Here is a 13,807-nt window from a genome sequence, read left to right on the forward strand (position 1 = left end):
GAGGTGAACCCCTTTACCCCCTGCTCCCCCCCACCAGCTCCCTCACACGAAGGAGGTGAACCCCTTTACCCCCTCCCCCCCACCACCAGCTCTACCACCAGCAACTCGGTGTAGCAGTCCAGGGAGAGCTACCTGTCCTCTTTCCCAATGTTTATACTCTCATTCAATTGTTACTGAACTGTAATTTATTCATTTAATAAAAAGAAGTATCATTTGGAATATCTTTGTAAATTTCAGAAGGAGAAGTGTGTGTGCATTTGTATTATTACAGAAATAAAAGAGATGGCAGTATACTAAACAGGACAGATTTGTTGGATTCTGATGTTTTAAACCTAGTTCTTTCAGGAGTTAGGGAGGAGTTTTATTAGTCGTTGATAGAACAAAGCAAATTGAAAACAGACAGTAAGGAGTGAAAGGCAGAGGGAAGACTTAAAGATGGTGCCCAGCATGGGGCAACTCTTTTTATTCAGTACTGTACTGTGTGTAACTCTCAGACACAAAAGCCCTAAAACACGTAGCACCAGGCCCAAGGACAACTTCTTCCCTGCAGTTATTGAACGATTTCATAGTACGACTAGGTAGACTCTTGTTACCTTATTCTCTGCCTGCACTGCACTTTCTCTGCAGCTGTTGTACTTTATTCTGCAATCAGTTTTCCTTTTGCTCTACCGCAATGTACTGATGTATTGACGTATTCTTGACCTCACACTCTGCCAGGGCCTTGCACAGGCGCAAGGTTCTACAGCACCACTAATCAGAAGTTCTGGGTTCAATTCCTGTCGCTGTCTACGGAGTTTACAGTACTTTGCAAAAGTCTTAGGCTCACAATGTACAGTTAGGGTCCCTAAGGCTTCTGCAGAGTATTGTATTTGTCAATGTGGACCAGAGTGAATTTGTAAATCTGATGGGAGTGAAGGATTTTGAGAATGGGAGGTGGAGTGTAGTGGGAGGGGTGTGGGACAGGTGGTGAGTGTGCAGACATACCCAGCCCTGAGACACCAGCCAAGGTCACTTGATTCCTAAGATTTGGTTTATTGATCAGCACAGAATGTCTCTTTGGTGTTTTCCAGCTCCCTCTACTCTCCCCCTTTTCCCAACCATGATTCCCCGCTGTCTTCCCCTTCCTAATCTCAGTCCACGATAGATCATCACCCACATAAGTCATGAAATTTGTTTTTTCTGTGTGACAGCAGTAAAGTACAATACATAAAATGCACTATACAGCAGTAAAAGGCCATGAACCTAAGACTTTTGCACAATACTGTAGTAAGAGTAATTCTATTCAAATTTGTGGATAAGGCTGACCAGGCCAGAAAGCTCCTATTCAGATAAGACAGTACCAAGAGAAGTCTCCTGAACCATACCAGTGTAACCACTAGGGGGCAGACTAAACACCTGTATATACGCACTGACCACTGGAAAGCATACTACGCATTTACTAGTATATAAAAAGTACCTCAAATACAAATAGACAATTGTTAAACTGCAAATAAAATAGCAAACATTTGGATCCAACAGATCAGAAATCACTTTCATTATATCGGTGTCTGACTCATTCTCTGGGAAGATTGTTTGGGGCTAGGGATGGGAAATAAAAAATGGTAGAAGCATTTTATCTTTAAGGAAAGCCATCAGAACTCATTTTTCTACTCCAAGTACTGAACACAAAGCGTGGTTTTAAAAAACGCATGTAATTATGTCATCAGGTCGAACCAGCCTCTTAAAGCGAAACCACAACTCAATGTTGCTGGTTGTGAATTAGTTCGTTTCCACCAATGGCACTACCTTCAGAGCAGGTTCTGTACTGTTGGTGAGGTGGGAATCTCGAGGGGCTGTGGATCCTGGAACTTGGGCCAAAGAACAAACTGCTGGGGCTAGTCTATGTTCAAGTTTAATTGTTCAATTGTATAAGGCTAAACTAAACATTGTTCTTCTGAGACAAAGGTACAAAACGCAATACATATAGTCATACACAGCACAAACTAACATTAGCAGAAGTCGGTGAGTGACATGGCCTAAAGATTGAGAAGGTTAGCATCAAGCGCGTGTTTATCTGAGACAGCATAATGTCACTGAGAGATGTCCTCCATTGGTCAAGATTGACCATGGATGTTGCGTCCTGCTGTTAATGTGATGTGCAAGCCAGGGCAGTACGATATGGAGAGCAAGCTGATGCCCATGTAGGCTTCCCCTCTCCACACAGCAGACGAACAACAGAAACCAATGCAGTTTGGCACCAGCCCTGTTGCAGGAGTTGCCAGTCAGCTTTAAACTCAACATAGGACTGCCTTAGGGAATCTGGCTTTGGATTTTTCCCTTGGTTTACTCCTGAAACCCTCTTCATGAGTGGATATAGCTGCAAGGCAGTGGCGGTTTCCTTCTCACAGATGATGAGCCCCATCCGCGGGAAGCCGCTGGTTTTAAGGTGCTAGTAACATGCCTTTGCCTCTTCTGTCAGTAGAAACAGTTCTGTCGTGCTTAGTAACGAAGCCACGCGTGAAGATCAAGACTTGGTAGTCAGAGGCCATTTGAGACATAAGCCAGTGGGAGCATTTAGTAGGTAGTAAGAGCTTATCTTACTAACCACCACCCTTTCCGGCTAGGACATCCTTAAGAGCCATCATGTTACTGGCACTAATTATAATGAAATAGGCCGTGGGATAAATAGGTGAAACCGCAGCAACAGAAGATGCAAAGTGACCAGCAGGCCAGGCAGCATCTATGGAAAAGAGTGCAGTCAACATTTTGGGCATGTGTGCTGGGAGGCACCAGGGTGTTATGGAGTCAAAGTTGAGTTTATTATCATATCCACAAGTAGGAAAATTAAATGCATTTGTCACATGTACATCGACATAGACACACCCGATGCCCATGAACAGAAGTTGTGGATACAACCCAGTCATCACAGCAGAAGCACTATTGAGCACACCTACACAGAGCAGTGCCACAAGAAAGTTCCATCCATTATCAAGAATTCCCACCATCCAGACCATGTTCTCTTCTTGCTGCTCCTATGGGTGGGAGGTCCAAGAGTCTCGGGTCCCACCCCACTGGGTTCAGGAACAGTTATTACCCTTCAACCATCAGGCTCCTGAACCAGTGAGGATAGCGTCACTCACCTCAACACTGAACTGGTTCCACAACCTGTGGACTCACTTTCAAGGACTGAAGTACCCATCTTCTCAGTGTTAATTATTTATAATTAATTAATTTATTATTTTTATTTGCTTTTGAATTTGCATGGTTTGTCTTTTTCACACATTTGTTATTTGTCCAGCTTTGTGTGTAGCTTTTCTTTGAACATACATCTTTCTACTGTAAATGCCCACAAGAAAATGAATCTCAGGGTAGTGTATGGTGACACATATCTACTTTGACAATAAATTTACTTTGAAGTATTTCGAACTTTTGAACTTTGAAACATTGCCGCAGACAGTATTAATACCCTGGTTTAAGACCATGTGTTATTTTATTAACACAGTTTTGTTTTTGCAGATCTCCTCAAAATGCAAATCTATATATATATAAAGTTTTCCTTTAATTACACTGTATACTTCATAATAAACAATTTCATTGGGTATTTTATTTTGTTTAAATAAAAAATTGGTTTCTTACAATTTTAAAAGGAAGGTTAATACCAAATTATTCAAAGGAAAAAGTTCACACTTGTGTAGGTTCAATTTATATCCAGAAAACTGACTAAAACAAGGAGTAAAGAAAGGACAGAGGGTAAAGAAGTTTCGACATTAGAAATGTAATGCAATAAGTCATCCACATACAGTGAAACATTGTGGGTAGTACCCTTCCGTAAAATACCAATGATATCATTAGGTTCTTGAAAAGCAGTAGCTAAAGGTTGTAAGGTCAGGTTAAAGGGCAAAGGACTCAGAGGGAAACCTTGTCTGGTTCCACCTTGAAGTTTAAATGGTTTAGAATTCTGAGAACTAGTAAGAACCCCAGCAGAAGGAGATAAATACACTAATTTAATCCATTGAATAAAGTTGGACTCAAAATTAAATTTTTCTAGAATTTTAAACAAATAATGCCATTCAACCCAATCAAAAGCCTTTTCAGCTTCTAAGGATATCACACATTCTGATATCTCTTTAGAAGGAGTATAGATAACATTTAATAATGGGCAAATATTAAAATAGGAATATTGATTTTTAATAAAACCAGTCTAATTGTCAGAAATTATAAATGGTAAGATATTTTCAATCCTACGGACCAGAACTTTGGATAGGTTTTTAGCATCAACATTAAGTAAGGAAATTGGTCTATATGAAGATCATTCAATTGGGTTCTTATTTTTTTTAAGTGAAATAGAAGCTTCATAAAAAGATTGTGGCAACCTACCTGACTTAAAAGAATCTGAAAAAAAAACTGAACATAAACGAGGTACAAGCAAAGAAGAAAAAGCCTTATAAAATTCTCCAGAAAATCCATCAGGACCTGGAGCTTTCCCTGAATGCAGTGAGCGTACAGCCTCGGCTATTTCTTCATTGAAGTACAATGAATACATTGTAATACATTGAAATACATTGAGAAAATACAAGAAATACATGGATATTACATGTTTCCAGGATCTGTTTGTAGGAGGAAGTCTTTCTTCGTTCGAACAACTGTCAACTAAATATAGTTTACCAAAAACCCATTTTTTTCGGTACTTACAAATTAGAGACTTTCTGCAATCTCAATTATATGCATTTTCTAATAGTCCTGATAAGAATTTATTAGATGAACTTCTTAATATGAAATCTTTTTATAATGGTTCAATATCCAATACTTATGATATGTTGATGGGAATGAGAAATGATTCTTTAGACAAAATCAAAAACCTTTGGGAACAAGATTTACAGACTTCAATTTCTGAAGAAACTTGGAATTAAATTTTTAAGTTGGTTAATACTTCATCGTTATGTCATCACCATTCCCTCCTACAATTTAAAGTGGTCCATAGGGCTTATATGACCAAGGATAAGTTATCTTGTTTTTATATGGCTATATCTCCCTACTGTGATTGGTGTAACAATGGAGAAGCTTCATTTATTCATATGTTTTGGATATGCCCAAGTCTTGAAAAATATTGGAAGGAAGTATTCCAAACTTTTTCTGTGCTCTTTAAAGTAAAATTTAAGCCTAAAATAAAAAAAAACGATTGGTTAGTGAGTTAGGCTCTCTGCATTAGCTAATAGGATTTGTTTAGTTAACATTTTGGCCAATATGGTGCCATTTTCTAGAGAGCAAGGGGTCAACTAAGTTTCTAGAAAGAAGGAGCAAGATGAAGGAAAGAATATAGTGGAAGAACCCAATTTGGAAAGACAGGTGCAGATGTCAGAATATCCTCATGCAGACTTTGGCGTGCAGAGTGTGCAGATAACTTTCGGTTAGCCAGATAGCACATGCCATTGGAGGAAGATTGACGCCTTTTCAGTAGGTGTTGCTTGGACATTTATTTAGGTTTCACTTGCATTTTTTTTTGGGCCGAACTGTTTCGGTATTGTGAGTAAACAAAGTGAAGCACACTGGATTGATTACGCAACAATGATCTCCAACAATTGTGTGTGGTCTATGGGCTGATATACAGTATATGTGATGAGCCCTTTTTGTAATTTTGTTTGTAATAGTTTAAAATATTTTGTCAATACAATTTCAATCTAAGTTGAGACTAGTATGAATTGAATCATTGCTTCCAGGCAAACAGTAAATTTGCATGGGTGTGTCAGTATTCGTGCAGTAAATTGTTTTACTTTTCCCTTAGAAGAAACATTCAAACTTTTATGTTTTTGTGGTTTTCCAAATCCATATCCATCCTGGACCTGTTTATGTACTGGTAATGGCCTTTTCATCATTATTTCAATGCTTTGTGGAATTATGTTACAGTTAGTGTGCATTCACAATAATGGCTCATGATTACAAGCCTACAGAGAGAGGGTTACACAGTAAAATGAGTTGTTTGCCATCAATGGCCAACACAGTCCGGAGATGCCCGCAAGTGTTGCCACTTTATCAGCACCAACACAGCATGCTTACAACTTACTAACCCCAACCAGTATGTCTTTGGACTGTGGGCGGAAACCGGAGCACCTGGGGGAAACCCACGTGGTCACGGGGAGAACGTACAAACTCCTTACTGACAGCAGCAGGAATGGAATCGCGGGCACTGTCGCTGTAACAGTGTTACGCTGACTGTCACGTTATCCTGTCAGTTCTCAACAAGTTGGGAAGACTCCGGTCAAGATGGCGCAAGTGATCAGTGCTTCCTCAGGTGACGCCTGGCAGATAGTCCACGAAACTTTATTTCACTCTTTCTACGTCGTCTTCTTCTCTTCAATGTGCTTCTGGAACTGGTTGGAACATGCGACTTACAGTTTGGAGATCAGTTGAGTGATCTGGCACTTTGCTGATTCCGTGGAGATTCCAGGAGGGGAGCGCGAGCACTAAGTGCTTCAAGGCGAAGAAGCTCAGAGAAGAGGCGCAGGGCCACGATCGACTCCATTTCTTGCCGATTAAGACGTCGAGGAAGGCTGAAACATTAAGGCAAATGCGGAGGACACTGAGTGTTTGCCGCTAATTACCTGCCTCTTGCTCACCGCCATGACGATATCGGAATAGATAAAAGGACAAGGGCTGACAGACAACCAATGTGAAAAAGAGGGCAAACTGCAAATAAAACATAGTGTTGAGAATGAGAGTTGTAAGGAGTCCTTGAAAGTGAGTCAGAAGTCCATGGGCTGCCTCCCAGCTCAATGGTGTTGGCCATTGATGCAAACTATGCATTTCACTGTTATGTGTTGATGTTTCAAAGTTCAAAGCACTCCGAAGTAAATTTATTGTCAAAGTATGAGTTGGTCACCATGTACTACCCTGAGATTCATTTTCTTGCAGACATTCACAGCAGAAAAGATATAGGATTAATGAAAGACAACACACACACACACACAGACAAACAAACAACTGATGTGCAAACGACAAACTGTGCAAATACAAAAAAAAGATTAAAATAATAAATAAATTGTAACTAATATTGAGACTTTGAGCTGCTGATAGGTTATGGAATCAGTTCAGTGTTGAGCTGAATGAAGTTATCCACACTGGTTCAGGAGCCTGATTGTTGAAGAAATGTTCCTGAACTTGGTGGTGTGGGACTTAAAGGGGTCTGTGCCTCTTCCCTAATGGCAACAGCAAGAAGAGAGCACGGCCTGATTGTTTTTGAAATTACAAAACACGTTTATTGTAAATTATAATTCTGCAGTACAACAACAAGCCCAGAGGCAATAACAGTGATTAATACTTTCCCATTCCTCTCTGGGAATTCCCATGGAGCCCAACGATCCTAGTCTGTGTATTTCCTTCTCCTCTGTTACCGGGCCCCTGGAATGTCACCAGGCCATCAGCGGGGTGGAGCACTCTGCTGCCTGTCTACAGGACCCATGGATAGTTATCCTGGCATATTGACTAGGACATTGTCCCATCTCCTCGCTCCATAGGAAGTGGGAGTCCCTGATGCTGGACTTTGCCTTCCTCCTTGCCTCGTGTAGATGTTGATGGTGGGGACGGTGATAGTTCTGAGTCTGCAGCTTTCCGTGGCCTCTTGTGTTGGAGTTTCCGTACAAAGCCGTGATGCACCAGTAAAATACTTTCCACCGTACGATCTGTAGAAGTTTGTCAGAGTCCTTGACAACCTACCAAATCTCTTTAAATTTGTAAGCAGAGATTAGATTGGATTAGATTATGAGGACAATCAGTCCTCGTTTATTGTCATTTAGAAATGCATGCATTAAAAAATGATACAACGTTCCTCCAGAATGATATCACAAGAAAACACAGGACAAACCAAGACTAAAACTGACAAAACCACATAATTATAACATATAGTTACAACGGTGCAAAGCAATACCGTAATTTGATAAAGAGCAGACCATGGGCACGGTAAAAAAAAGTCTCAAAGTCCCGAGAGACTCATTATCTCACGCAGACGGTGAAGGGAGAAACTCTCCCCGCCATGAACCTCCAAGCGCCGCCAACTTGCCGATGCAGCACCATTGGAAGCCCCCGACCACAGCGGACTCTGAGTCTGTCCGAAAACTTTAAGCCTCCGACCATCCCCTCCGATACAGCCTCTGCAAGCACCATTGTCTGCCGAGCGCTTCGACCTCGCCCCCGGCTGCCGAGCAACAGGCAAAGCCGAGGACTCGGGGCCTTCCCCTCCGGAGATTCTGGACCACACAGTAGCAGCAGCAGTGAAGCAGGTATTTCAGAAGTTTCACCAGATGTTCCTTCGTGCTCTCACGTCCATCTCCATCAAATCAGGATTGTGCACGGCACCCTACTTGATAAATAACAGACATCACCACCGGAGTGGCCGCTGCGAGCCGCGTATGGGGTATGGGGTGAAAGCAGGGGAGTGGGGATGACTGGAAGAATTGGATCAGCCATGATTGAATGGTGGAGCAGTCTTGATGGGCCAAATAGCCTACTTCTGCTCCTATATCTTATGGTCTTATATATTTAATGTGGAGGTTGATAGTTTCTTGGTTAATCAGGGTGTGAAAGGTTATGGAGAGAATGCAGGAGAATGGGGTTGAGGGGAATGATAGATCAGCCATTAAGGATGCTGGAACAGACCTGATGGGCTGAATGGCCTAATTCTATTCGTAGATCTTGTAGCAATCCCAAAGATGTCGATGGGGTGTTCGGGCAGGGTGATTTAACGGTGTCACTCTTTGCAGAAGATGCTGATGTTAAGATAGCTCTCCTGAGGGTAGAGAGATTGGATTTATTTTCCCTCACATACACCGGGACACACGGTGAAATGCGTTGACGACCAACACAGACCGAGGACGTGCCTGCAAGTGTCTCCACGCTTCTGCCTCCAATGTGGCAAGCTCGCCTTACCTATACACTGTTGGAATGCGCGAGGAAATCATAGCACTCGGAGGAAATCTACACAGTCACGGGGAAAATGTACAAACTCCCTACAGACAATGGGAAGAATTGAACTGGGGTCACTGGCATGGTACAGATTTGCACCAAGCATTACACTGCCTTACCATGCTGTCCCAAGATCTACGAAGTCCCCTCAACTCCTGGTTCTGCAATGATTGCTGTAGGAACTCTGCTTTCACATTTCTTCCCCTTAGATTAATGGCCAACATTTGATTTACCTTCGTTGATCATAGAAAACTACAGTCCCTTCGCCCTGCGATGTTGTGCCGACCTTCTAACGTACATCTTCCCTCGCACATCACCAATGTGCCCATTGCAGAATTTGTTAAATGTCCCTAATGCATCAGCCTCGCATCAGGCAGCGAATTCCACGCACCGTCCATTCTCTGTGTAAACAATACTACCTCTGACACCTCCACACCTCTCCTTTCCTAGTCACCTTAAAAATCATGTCTCCCCCCGCTCCCCATATTAGCCATTATTGCCTGGAGGAAAAGGTCTCTGGCTGAATGCTTTATCATCAAATCTCCTCTCATTGTCCTTCTCCCCAAGTTCACTCAAAGTGCTCTCCAATCCAGGCAGCATCCTGGTAAATCTCCTCTGCATACACTTCCTATAATGACGCGCCCAGAACTCGATACAATACCCCAAGTGTGGTCAAACCGTAGTTCGTTGTAAAGCAAATGTTCTGAAAGATACAATGCAAATTTGACGTCGCATTTATCAGCTTTCCAAAACATCACTGTTACTCTCCTCCCAAAAATGTTTTCATTCATAAATTCTGCGGCAAAGAACAGCGACGTTCATTGGTGAAGAGTGCGGCGGGGAAGGGACCAATTGAAATGATGCGTGGTTCCGGCGGTGGAGTGGGAAGAGCCAATTGAAACCGAGCGTTTTGAAGTGGGCGGTACCCACTTGAATAAGCCATTGGGCCGGAACCGCCTGGTAGGCGGGGTCTATATGCAAATAGGGAGTCTTGTCTTCACTGGAGGGGGCGGGAGCCATGAAAATTTGGCGAAGGAAGGCAGGTCCGCGAGGGGAGGCGTCAATTTAAATAAGGCCGCGCTTTTCCACCAATCACAGGGGGAGATCCTTAGCAACGGATGGAGCGACAGCGAGGGTAACCCAATCATTTGGCCGGCGGCCCTGAGGGGCAACCAATGGAGAACCGCGGCGAGGAGGGCGGGACCAAGCGGAGGGTGAGGGGAGATGGAAGAACCGCGCCGCCATTTTATGCGTGCGTGTGAGGCGAAGGCGAGGGGCTGAGGTAAACCCCGGCGGCGAGGGGTAGAACAGCCCAGCCCGGGTTTAGAGCGCCTCAGCATCGCCTCCTTGTCAGCCGCGGCTTCGTTTTGTTTCGCTCTCCTGTCTGTTGGGTTGTTTTTATTTTCAGTTCCATTTGCGGAGCGATGTTGGCAGCAGCCATTTGAAGGTAAGACATGGCTGCATGTTAACCTCACCTCCCTTTGCAAAACACTTCGGGGCAGAGAAGAAGGACGGAGCGAACGAGAGGAAGTATGAAGGGAACGATTGTTGCAAGTTAAATAAACGGTGGAGCACACAGGCAGGGGTAGTTCGGGTCTTCAATTGGACTAGGCCACAAACCTGGGCATGCAGACCAGAGCTGAAGGGGGTGAGGGAAAGAATTACCAGGATATTGGCGAACTTCGAGCCAGAGAGGCTGGATGATTGCCCCATGAGTGAAATGCGCGGATGGGCGAACTTGTAAACATCATGAGGGAGGGGGCGTGGATCACTGACATTACCCCACCGGTACCGTCCCGTCCCGTACCCCGGTGTTATACACTGACACACCGTCCCCACCGGTACCGTACCCCGGTGTTATACACTGACACACCGTCCCCACCGGTACCGTACCCCGGTGTTATACACTGACACACCGTCCCCACTGGTACCATACCCCGGTGTTACACAGTGACAGACCGGTCCCCACCGGTACCGTACCCTGGTGTTATACACTGACAGATCCGTCCCCACCGGTACCGTACCCCGGTGTTACACAGCGACAGACCCGTCCCCACCGGTACCGTACCCCGGTGTTATACACTGACAGACCCGTCCCCACCGGTACCGTACCCCGGTGTTACACAGCGACAGACCCGTCCCCCACCGGTACCGTACCCCGGTGTTGTACAGTGACAGACCCGTCCCCACCGGTACCATACCCCGGTGTTATACACTGACAGACCCGTCCCCCACCGGTACCGTACCCCGGTGTTGTACAGTGACAGACCCGTCCCCACCGGTACCATACCCCGGTGTTATACACTGACAGATCCGTACCCCGGTGTTACACAGTGACAGACCCGTCCCCACCGGTACCGTACCTCGGTGTTACACAGCGACAGACCCATCCCCACCGGTACCGTACCCCAGTGTTATAGCGTGGCGGACCCGTCCCCACCGGTGCCGTACCCCGGTGTTGTACGGTGACAGACCCGTCCCCACCGGTACCGTACCGCACCCCGGTGTCACATGGTGACAGACCCGTCCCCACCGGTACCGTACCCCGGTGTTACACGGGCTGTATCCTCGTGCCACACAGTTAGAGACCCAGACTCGTAACCTGCTGCCATGGTGACAGCTCTCCCCACCTCTTGTGACATTCCTGTTCTGTATTGCAGTTGTACATTGACATACCTGTTGCAAACACTAACCAAGTGCTGGATGGGTTTTCTATTCATATAGGTGTTTTACATTGTAAGACATGAGGGCAGATTTCTGAGGTGAAGTAGGTGGTGGTTCCCAAAGTTTTTTATGGCATGGACGAGCAAGGTGTTCGTGCACTCTGGGTTGGAAGCCCCTGAGCGGCAGGTTTCAGTTGTGGCCATACTGAGCTGCCAGGGGAAGTGGTAGAGGTGGGTGCACTTCTGTTTGAAACACTTCTGTGTTGGTGCACTGAAAGGATAGGTTTCGAAAGAAGTGTGCTAAATGTAGGCCAGCGGATGGGTTGTCCCTGAGTGGGGGATGTAAGGGAATGATTTGAAGGGGATGCTAGCGGCGAGTTTCTACACAGACGTTGGTCCTTGTGCAGAATGAGGAAGTTGTTCTGTTGGGTAAAGTTTTAATATTTTGATCGCATTTGGAGAGATGCATTGGTAGGAAAGTTTTTGAGGGATTTCGGCCAAGCGCAGGCAGGTTTGTAATTTTGCTGTTGTCAGCATGTCACAAGATATAGTGAAGAGCGTTTACTTGCGTGCTATGCATTCAGATCATCCCCTACATCAGTATGTTGAGGAGTACAAAGGGAATACAGTCCCTAATTTGGTGTAGTTTGGGTGGACAGATAAAGTGACAGCCAAGTGGAATTGTCAGTGCACAAGAACGTGTATCCACAGGTGCAATGAACAGCTTACTTGCTGCGGCATCACAGGCACACAGCATCAGATAAGCAATATTCACATTTAAACTTAAATTATGCACAGTTTTTACAATGAAAGGAACAAGAGGAAAGCAAGAACAAACTCCATGTTAGTGCAGAGTAGTCAGAGGGGTCACAGTGTTGCTACACTGAGGTAGTGATTAGGGTTCTGCCAGTTGGTTCAAGAACCAAATGTTTGAAGGGAAGTGGTTGTTCATGAAACTGATAGTGTTGGACTTCTGGCTTCTGTGCCTCCTGGCCTGATGGGAGTTGAAGACAATGCCATGACCCAGATGGGGTGGGGGGAGAGGGAAATTATTGATGACGGACGACACCATCTTGATGCAGTACCTCCTGTAGATAATACTGAGGATGGTTGGGATGTACCTGTGACATATCAGTCAAGTCCACTACTTCAGCAGTCCCCAACCACCGGGCCGCAAGGAAACGACATGAGTCAGCTGCACCTTTCCTCATTCCCTGTCACACACTGTTGAACTTGAACATAGGGTTGCCAACTGTCCTGTATTTGCTGGAACGTCCCGTATATTGGGCTAAATTGGTTTGTCCTATACGGGACTGCCCTTGTCCCGTATTTCCCCCGCTAAGGTAGAGCGTTCCTATGAAACCTTTCGTGCCAAAATGGCGTGAAGCGAAGAAGCAATTACAATTGATTTATATGGGAAACATTTTTGAGCGTTCCCGGACCCAAAAAACCTACCAAATCGTACCAAATAACACATAAAACCTAAAATAACTCTACCATACAGTAAAATCAGGAAAGATATGCTAAATACACAGCCTATATAAAGTAGAAATAATGTATGTACAGTGTAGTCGGGAAGATTAAGCCAAAACCAATTTGTGGGAAAAAAGTTGGCATGTACGCGCATGCGCACGTCACATGTGAATGTCACGCATGCGCGCACGGGTGCCCACACAAGACTTCATGGTAGTCTTTCTCAGCGTAAACAAGTGTCCCTTCAACACACACAAAAAATGCTGGTGAACGCAGCAGGCCAGGCAGCATCTACAGGAAGAGGTGCAGTTGACGTTTCAGGCCAGGACCCTTCATCAGGATTTGACTGCTACTTTTGTCCCTTATTTGGGAGTGAGAAAGTTGGTAACCCTAACTGTGAAAGACATGTTGAGGTGAGTTTAACCCCACTTGAACACCCCCCCCCCCCCAACCACTGGTCAGCCGGTCCACAAGAATATTAATCATATTAAACCGGTACGTGGTGCAAAAAAGGTTGGGGACCCCTGCACTACTTGACTGTGCATTTGAAATGGCATACCAGACCATGATGCAGCCAGTCAGGATGCTTTCAACAATACATCTGTAGAAGTTTATTCAGAGTGTTTGATAATAAGCTGAATTTCCTAAGAAATTAGTCCTAAGAAATTAGTAGCAGAGGACCCTGCTTCCCTGAGATTGCATGTGTGTGCTGCTCCTAGGACCAGCATCTGAAATGT

At 44.7% G+C, this 13,807-nt stretch overlaps 1 protein-coding gene across 5 annotated transcripts in view; it reads left to right on the top strand.

Annotated features, from left to right (window-relative positions):
* Positions 1-10,159: 10,159 nt before the first annotated feature.
* LOC134339001 (RNA-binding protein 10-like) overlaps positions 10,160-13,807 on the top strand; it is a 71,530-nt gene continuing 67,882 nt past the window's right edge. For all 5 annotated transcript variants that reach the window (XR_010016323.1, XR_010016324.1, XM_063035229.1 and 2 more), the window contains exon 1: positions 10,160-10,381. The gene's annotated coding sequence lies outside the window, so the exon portion shown is untranslated. The remainder of the gene's footprint in view (positions 10,382-13,807) is intronic.

This window comes from Mobula hypostoma, chromosome 28, assembly GCF_963921235.1.
Source record: "Mobula hypostoma chromosome 28, sMobHyp1.1, whole genome shotgun sequence".
NCBI lineage: Eukaryota > Metazoa > Chordata > Chondrichthyes > Myliobatiformes > Myliobatidae > Mobula > Mobula hypostoma.